The sequence below is a fragment of the Nannospalax galili genome, unplaced genomic scaffold (genome assembly GCF_000622305.1).
Source record: "Nannospalax galili isolate Female #2095 unplaced genomic scaffold, S.galili_v1.0 scaffold762, whole genome shotgun sequence".
In the NCBI taxonomy this organism is placed as follows: domain Eukaryota; kingdom Metazoa; phylum Chordata; class Mammalia; order Rodentia; family Spalacidae; genus Nannospalax; species Nannospalax galili.
Genome location: NW_008350126.1, coordinates 1,105,667 through 1,114,664, shown reverse-complemented (window position 1 = coordinate 1,114,664; position 8,998 = coordinate 1,105,667). Strand labels below are relative to the sequence as shown.

Here is an 8,998-nt window from a genome sequence, read left to right as displayed (position 1 = left end):
AGAAAAGTGTTGTGGATGCACTAGATAAGATAGAGTCTGCTCAGAATGCTAACAGCTATTTACACAGCGGCTACATTATGTCAGGTTATATGTCATCTACAGATGATTCAAGTGTATGGAAGAGGACAGGCATGGTGGTACATGCCTGTAATCCCAACACTTGGGAGATGGAGGCAGGAGGCCAGTCGTTCTACATGAGATCATGTCTCAAAAAAAAGTATATGGGAAGATTGCGTAGGTTGTATGTAAATTCAATTCCACTCTGTATAAGGAATTTAAACAGTCTCAGATTTTGTCATCAACTTCCTGGAACCAATCCCCCGTAGATAGCAAAGGATGGCTGTAAAATTATTTGAAGAGTAATAACTGCTAAATAATTGAAATTTGATCCTCTGTACAACAAATGGTAAATGTGAAGTGATGCTAGAGTCCTGTGGGCAGCAGATCAGACACACTGGCATCAAATACATAAAGTCTCTTTGAGGAGGTGACATTTGAACTAAAATCCAAATGACAAGGACTCAGTCTTGTAAGTCAACATGATGAGGGCGCCAAGCAAAGAAAATACCCACTAATTTTTTTTTAAAGCAGTTTGGTAGAAAACTGAGGTCATTTTAGGGGGAGTTTGTGACTCAGAGAGTTGTTGGGGATGGGCAGGGATGCTGCCAAGTGGAGCTTTACAGGCTGTTATGAAAATATAGAAATCAAATGAGCAGTCACAGAAGAAAAGAGAATTTCTTTGTTCACTCATTTCGCAGATATAATTGGGCATCTTTGTGTGCTTGGAGATGGAGATCCTAAGGAAAATACAGAGCCGGCTTTTACAAGCCTGGTAGCTGGGGATTCAGATAAACAAATAATTATAATGTGATCAGAAATCTAGTAATGGAACTTACTGGCTGACAGAGCCTCGAGCATGAAGTGACACTATAGTTTGCAGATTAAACCCAAGTAGTAACGTTGGGGTTAAAGAGAACAGAGCACAGGTGCTGAGGCCCTGGGGTGAGCAGTCCTCCGACAATGTGAGAACACAGTGGGGAAGGTTCTAGGTTTCTGGTGAATGGCCTTAAATAGCTTATCTTCGGAAAGATCTCTCTTGGGCATGCTTAAGGACACACCCGAATGGGGTTCTTACTTAAGACAGACCACTGAGTCCGCAACGGAACAGGTAAGTGGAAGACGAACGGTTTAGTTATCTATCGGTCACAGAAATGGAGAGAGGGGGAATGAGATTTCCAAGACATGGGGCTCTAGCCACAGACTTCCAATGTCCCCAAACTTCAGGGCCGCTGCCAGCCTGGGAACTTCCCTGTCTCCCTCTCGATTTCCCAGCGCTTCAGCTGGCGCTCGCAGTCGTCCCAGCGGCCAGCCCCCGCCTCTCTTCTCAGGAAGCCTGGGTCTCCCTTGGAGCCACGCTGCCCTGCGGGGAGGTTCTGTGCTCGGTGCCCCGCAGCTCGGCTGGGCCTTCCGGGCGGACAACAGAGGGGCTCTGCGCCCCCCGCGCGGCACGTGCTAACCCCGGCAGGAGGGAGCGTCTGGGCGGAGGAGCGAGGAGGAGGAGAGCGAGACGCGCGCTAGAGCCTCATCCCGGGCGCCCTGGTCGGCCGCGGAAGAGCTGCATCCTCCAACAGGTTCGTAGACCGCGCTCGCTCCCCGTCGCCGAGCTTCCACCGCCTCCTCGGGCCGCCGAGAGACCCCGACCGTGGGCCCGCGCTGTCCGGCGCCCTGCGCGGCGGCTCCGGCCTCTCCCTCTGCAGCTCCAGCGGCTGCCGGCTCTGCGGCGGGCGCCCGGGTCCCACGGACTCCAGCGCCGCCGGGGGACAGCTCCCGGCCCCTCCCGGCTCGCCTCCGGCAGCGTCCCCACCGCATCCCGGGTGCGACCCGCAGAGCGCGGCGCCACGGCCTGGGCGCCCCCGAGGTGGAAGTCTGCGCGGCCGGGGACCCCCTCCCGTCCCTGAGCAGTGGCGGGGAAAGCTGGACCCGGGCCTAGTCACCCGCGCCGCACCGGCCTGGGTGTGCGGTGGCCGAGGCCTGGCGGTGCAATGGCGGGGCTCGGCCCGGACTCTGGGAGCGGGTGGAGGGAGATGGCCCCCGAAGAATCCCGGCTGGAGCGGGGCGCGCTGGGCCTAGTCTGCGCTGGGAGGAAGGAGTGCACCACCCCGTTTCCTAAACGTCCACCCCAGCTCCGGGCGGCGCACTTCGGAGAGAATGGCCCTGATGCCGCAGGCTGCAGGCTACTTCCACTGGCTCCGGCCGTGCCCGAAGCATCCCTAGAAAGTGCTCTTCCGTGGGGGGAAGGGGCTGAGAAAAGGCAGGGAAGCCGCAGGAAGGAACAGGGCAGCCACAGGCTCCCCTCCCTGTTGCCCGGGGCTCCACCCCCACCCAAAGAGAAATCCCAGCCCGTAAGGAAGGGAGGGAGGCGGAGGCCACCCGGCTGCAGGCTGTAAACGCGGTTTTGCTCTGGGAGACTACAATTAGAGAGGAAAGAGGTTGAGGAATAAGAAGCAGGGAGGTTCCCAGGCAGGAAAGCCAGTTCCAGGGCAGGAAACCTAACGTGGAAGAGAAACCTTTTCTTTGGGAGTTCAAGCTGGGAGGGCCCTGGTATCACGTGACCCTCGAGCTCTCTCTGTCGGACCTGGCCTAAAGGCCAGAAGTGATTCACCTGAAGTCACTCAGCAATTTGAAAGGAGAATTGAGCTTTAAACATAGTCTCTTTAACTCCCAGAACTGTTAATGTCACAGTCACGAAGTTGTACAATCCCAGATGCAAGAACAGCAGGGTGGTTTCCACTCTGAGTCCAACCTAGCTCTGTCACCTACCAGCACACAGAAACCACTTTAAGATATTTAAGGGGAACGACAGCATTAATAGAAGCCACTGTGCACAGCTAGGTAACGAGTTTAGTGCCATACCTGGCACATTAATTCTGTCTCTCCCTCTCCCCCATCAGTCCTGTAAACATGTGCCAAGTATTAGCTGTGCTTTAAGGAGGAAGAAGTGCCCCAAGGATGTCACAGGCCAGCAGAGGAAGCAAAAAGTAAAATTACGGTGTGATAAGTGCTGAAGCTAGTAAACAAGGCTGTGGGATCTCAGAGGCAGGACTGTTGGATTGTGGGAGAAAAAGCATCTCAGACAGATGGAGCTGTGTACAAAGGCCTAGAGGTGTGAAATCACAGCCACCAGGGTAATGTCACCCTGCCAGAAGATCCTCAGGGTGGGGACTGTGAAATGAAATGAGAAAGAAATTGAAGCCAATCTCCAAAGAGTCTTTAGTGATGGAACACTCCAAACATGTTTTTTAAAAATAGAAAAACTAGGGTTTGAAGATGTGGCTCAACTGTTAGAACACCAGAGTGGCATGCATGGAGCTCCAAGTTCCATTCCCAGCACCACATAAACCTGGCATGGTGGCACCTGCCTGTGGTCCCAGGTGGAAGGAGGAAGATCAGAAGTTCAAGGTTATTCTTGGCTACAAAGTGAATTTGAGGCCATTCTGGGCTACAGGGAGGGGGAGCTGCGGCAGCAAACATCTTACAGCTTCAGCAACTGGCCAATTTCGTTTCATCTACACACCCATACCTCCCCTGACTTATTATGAAACAAGCCCAACACATGAAAGACTTCATATTATTATGTGCAGAGATGTTTTAATGTCAGGAACAACCTCTGCCATTCAGGTGTGTACCACCTTGGGCATCTTTAAACCCTGACCTTCCTACCTCCTTCATGTGGCTGTTCTGAACATTTACAGAAGGAATGATGGCAGTGGTAGCAGCTGCAATTTTTGCAGTTTTGAGAAATAAGCTGTACCACAATGACACATACATTAGAAGAAACTACTTTAAGGGGTAGGGAGACAAACCAGAATCATATGGTGACGTACCCTGATATCTGTGCCACACCTCTAAGTCCTCACACAGCTCCATCTGCCTACCTCCACTGAGGCCATCAGCCAGTAACCAACCATCTGAAAGAAAAAACAAAAGATAAATTGAGTCTCATAAAAAAAAATTAAGCTTCCCTTCCAAGTGACTTTAATCATAAACTCATAAGAATGAGGGGCTTTAAGTTATAGAAAACATTGGAAATAATGGAAATCAGCAAGCCACATTTTACAAATGAGAAAAACAGACACAAGCGTTTTCTGTGGTGCTGAGGCCAGAGCCAGGCTTCTGAATTCATGATCTGGAGACCTTTTTAGTTTACTCTTTTGCCTAGATTTGGCCTTAGAGTTTCTTGGTGCACACACATTTCCTTGCCCAATTCGTAGAAGTTGAGAGAAGGAAGAGAAGTAGGTCAAGAAATGGCTTTCTGGTTCCCAGAAATGGCTTTCTGGTCCTGTGTGACAGTTGGTCTTTGAGACCCTGACAAACTTCCTTTCCACAAACTTTATAAGTGACACTAAGTTAGATTAGTGGCACAATCCCCTGGCCACTGTGCTAACCTCCCAGCTGCCTCCTTAGTTCTCATTAGCAAAGGGCTCTGAAATCAGACACCTAGACCTCATTTCTCTGGGGTTTTTTTCTGTCCTGCTAGGACTGCCCAGATGCATGTGAAGCCTCTCTCTGTCCTGAATTTGACTACACATCCCTCTGGCTACGACTATATAGCACCTTTGATGTGTTCAATGAGTATTTGGCCCATGTCTTGGTAGGACTCAGAGCTCTTGTGTCTTTTTGGAGCATAAAGTCTGTCTAGTTACTGATGAAATGTGACAGCTGTAGTGCCTGTGTGTGACCTGATTGGGCTCTGATGTGCTGAGTCAACAGGCAGCATTGCTACTTTGCAGGGAAGCCCCTGGCCTATAAAATATTGGAGAAGATAGTAGCTCATAAGGTTTCATAAGTTACAGGCAGATAAATGAGGACACATACAAGGAGTCTTAGCATCCCTGGTGAAGGGAACTCAGCAGAGAGCAACCAGTGAACTTGCCTCACTTCTGGGAGTATGACACAGGTAGGCAGAGAAAGGTGGCATAGTGAATGTCAACTTGTAAAGTCAGCCCAGTTGTTCACCTGGGAAGAGACAGATTTAGATGTGTTACGTTCCCTGGGCTTAGTGGAATTACCAGGGTCTCAAAGGGACTTGTTCAGACTCTACTTTTATTCACTGACTGGCTCTTATATATCAGGCACTACTGGTGCTAGTGACACAGCCAAACCAGGCACTTCGAACACCTGTTTTCCTGGGCCTTACACTCCAGACTTGTAATAGACACGTTAATAACAATTAGAAGGTAAGTGTGGAGACATAGACACAGACAGATATGGAAATGGTGACATGGACTTGTCCAAATAGCAAGGAGTCATGTTCTGCTGTGGGAAGAACACTCCAGGAAGAGGAAATCACTCTGGCTAAGGTGAGCCTGGACTGTTTGGAGACAGGCAGGAGGCCAGAGTGTCTGGAGTAGAGTGGGTGTGCAGGGGACTGGCAGCAGAGGAGAACAGTGCAGGGCAGGACTAGATAGTGCAGAGCCCTCCAGGCCATGGTCACAGGGTGGAGTTTTATTCAAAATCTAACAGCTTGATAAAAAACTGGGTTTGTTTTTAAAATATACCTCTGGCTGATGTATGGAGAATGGATGATCCAGGATGCTGGGCTGGGAGCAGAGGAGTCAGGGAGATTGAGATACAGCCTCCCTGCTTTGAGGTGCTCAGCACCCACCCAAACAGATAAGAGCAGCAGCACCCCCATGGAAAGGGCCAGCACATGCAGCATCTCTGAAGCACAGGCCTAATTCAAAGGTGGCTTCAGGGAGTGCTCCCTGCAGGTGGGCAGTAGAGGCCAAATTGTACTTGAAACAAAGAGTACCAGCAGGTGCACAGGTAGGCAGAGGCAGCAATGGTGGCAGTGGAGTGCATGACCCAGGAGCCAGACTGTCTAGTGCAGACCCAAGTCCTGCCACTGAGCAGCTATGAAGGCCCAGAGTAGTTACCTACCTTCATGTCCAAGTCCTTATCCTTAAAGTAGAAGTAATGAGTCCAAGTCCTTATTTTACCTTCACTTAGAAAGTGCCATGAAGGGGCTATAAGATGGCTCAGTTGTAAAGTGCTTGTTGTACAAGTATGAGGACCTGAATTCAAATCCCCAGCACTCATATGAAAAGCCAGTTGTGGCTGTGCACACCTGTAATCTTGAGTGCTGAGGAGGTGGAGACAGGAAGCTTCCTGGGGCTTGCAGGCCAGCAAGTCTAGATGAATCAGTAAAACCCAGGTTCAATAAGAGACCCCATCTCAAAAAAATAAGCCATAGAGAAAGACACCTGCATACGTGTCACACACGTGCATACACATAACATACACCACATATGCAAAATAGATAAGTAAATAAATAAAAATTAAAGAGAAAAAGCACATACTATGGGAGTCCTGCTAAATAAAAATTGGGCAGAAGAGGGTGGGAGAGGTAGAACCATACATTGAGGAGCACCACAGACCCCTCTGAGGGACCTCGATCATAGGCCAGAAATGGTCCTCACACTCTATAAACAAGGGGCATCCCAGCCTTTAAGAGGGAGGCCAGTAGTAGAGGTCAACAAAACCCCAAGACTCAGAGAGAGAAGGGCCTTTACCTATAATTTCACAGCCAGTTACTGCCAGGTCTCTGCCATCTACTCCCCAGTGTCGAAAAGAGGGCAAGGGCAGGATATATTTTTTTCTCCCATGGCATCCTCAGTTACAAAAATGCTTAGTATAGTAAATATTTATATAAGACACTGCTGAGTCAGTGACCAAATGGGATAGGACACATCAGAAACCTTGAATCCTTGAGAAGGTTAATGTATTTAAGGCAGTGGAGAAATCAGTGTCTGGAAAATAGATCAGACAGCTAGAGAGATTTTTCTGGAGGTCTTAAGTCCTTCCAAACCCCAGGTTCTCTTGTGACGTTAGACACCAATGTACGTGCTTCCCAAGCCACCCCCTATCCCCAATCCACAACAAGCATTACTGCGTAGGGTTCAAAAGTTAATCTTGTTAACAGGCCTAAAAGACAAACACTGTTCCCCCAGACATTCAGCGTGGTAATTGCCAATGCATCTCTCCATTTGCAAGAGGCAGGTCTTTTTGTTCCACAAAACCCAACCATTAGAATTCCTGTGACTGACTGGTTGAGGAGCTGTGACAGCCAGGCAGGCAAGTAGGGTCTTGCAGTTCAAGCAGCAGATGGCTAAAGGAACCCAGTGCCAGCTCTCATTGCTGAACGCCCACTCAGAGCGGGTACAGGGCCAGGCGCTTCTCTAGCCGGAGAGAAACCCAGCTCAGCACCTCCTAGCTGGGCCACGTTGCCAGTCTCATCAGTCTCTGAGCTTCAGGTGTATAATCCATAAAGTGAAGAAGGACTGCTGGGTTCCATAGGGTCATTCAGGTTTTGACAGGCTATGGACAAGCCCTCTGTAGGATGTGGCAGACAAGGGCCAGGCCTTCAAAGAGCTCATGTCTATGGGGAGAGAGAAAATAAGTAAACATAAAATCACTTCACCAGGTTACATAAATTCTAAGAGAGAAATAAAAGAGGGTGATGTACCAAGGAGGGTGGGACTGTTTAATAAGTTGTGGCAGGAAGATTCCAGAAAGAGGTAGTGAAGCTAACATCTCAAAGAAGAGAAGAGGTCGCCCATGGGATGAGCATGTAGGTAGGCAGAAGGAACAGGAAGTGCAGATGCTGTGGGTCAGGGGAAAAATTGACAGTGTTACAAGACAGAAATGGAGTGATCAGAAGGGAAAGTGGTGGACAATGAGGGCAGAAGGTTGCCAGAGTGGTCAGAGGCTGGCATTGACAAAGTGAAGACTGAAAGATTGCTAGGACATCATTTAGGAACAGCCATCTGTCTGCAGGGATGTGGGGAGGAGGTAGGGCAGGGACCAGAGCCTGCCACAGAGATTTTCTTAAGATCTAGCAGAGAATCTCCCCAGGGTGGAGGTCCCCCACAATTTCTCCCATGTCACCACTCACCTACCCCAAGCCACTAAGTCCCTTCTCCCTCAACCCCACACCTCCTCAAGCACCAATCCAGCTTCTTGCTCCTCCCTCCTCTGCCACTCTGAACTGCTGCACAGTGCTTCCACTTTCCCCCTCTACTTGTTCATGCCCCCACTCCCCCAGGGGCACAGAGCTGGAGCCCACCAGTGGTTCTCTACCACCCATGGCTGCTCTGAGGCACTTCACAAAGGAGCTCCAGTGACCTTCCCCAGAGAAGCCATATGCCTCCAACCTCTCTTAGTGGATCATACTTTCTCCATGCCTTTGCGGATTCTGTTCCTTCTACCTGGAAAGCTCTTCCCATTCCACTGCCCTCTTGGCCTTCTCCAAGCTTCAGCCCCAAATTTGCCTTCTCAGGGAAACCCCAGCTTAGAGAGGGGGACACCCTTGGCAAGCCTGGGTGAGAGGAAGACTCATACAGCATTCTAACTGGCTGCTTTCTTGTGTGGTCCTGAGGTCAGCTGTTTACATCTCACTCCTAGAATAAATCGAGGGACCTAGGTTCAAGTCCCTGTTGAGCCTCCTTGCCGCCCTCTGTGTGAAGGGAGTAATGCACTGGCCTGGCCACTTAAAGAGAGTGTTCAGCATAGGGCTTTCAAGTACCCCTACTGAAAGTGGGACCTCCCCTGTGCAGTTAAGACAGCTGGCACATGGAAGAGTCTATAGTCATTCTTAGAGTTAACACCTTTGACTCCCACAAGCTCTGACTATAGTTATCTTGACCTGGCCTCTGCCAGCAGTACCTACTACACACCAGCAAAATAATAGCTGTTTAGGACTCAACAGGAGGCTGACCCTCAGCAACTAATTATGCTACTCATTCTCCTTTGTTGCCTTCTTAAAGGTCACCTGAATGGACAAGCTGCCCTTTGCACTGAGATGCTATTCCCTGAGCAGAATGTCTCTCTCCCCCTCTCTCCTCTCTTTCACTCTTCTCTCTCTCCCCTCTCCTCTCCTCCTTCCCTCTCTCCCTTCCTCCCTCCCTCCCTCCCTCCCTCCCTCTCTCCCTCCCTCCCT

General features: G+C 50.0%; 1 protein-coding gene and 1 long non-coding RNA gene across 4 annotated transcripts in view; one reads left to right on the top strand and one right to left on the bottom strand.

Moving 5' to 3' along the window:
- The first annotated feature begins 1,025 nt into the window (after positions 1-1,025).
- Positions 1,026-8,998, top strand: part of Cplx2 (complexin 2) — a 76,462-nt gene continuing 68,489 nt past the window's right edge. For 2 of the 3 annotated variants that reach the window (XM_029570531.1, XM_029570530.1), the window contains exon 1: positions 1,218-1,631. The gene's annotated coding sequence lies outside the window, so the exon portion shown is untranslated. Of the gene's footprint in view, positions 1,169-1,217; positions 1,632-8,998 lie in introns of those variants that run through there. The other variant, XM_029570532.1, reaches the window with a different exon arrangement.
- Positions 6,790-8,998, bottom strand: part of LOC115072744 — a 12,723-nt gene continuing 10,514 nt past the window's right edge. The window contains exon 3 of the long non-coding RNA XR_003851765.1: positions 6,790-7,438. This is a non-coding gene — a long non-coding RNA (uncharacterized LOC115072744). The remainder of the gene's footprint in view (positions 7,439-8,998) is intronic.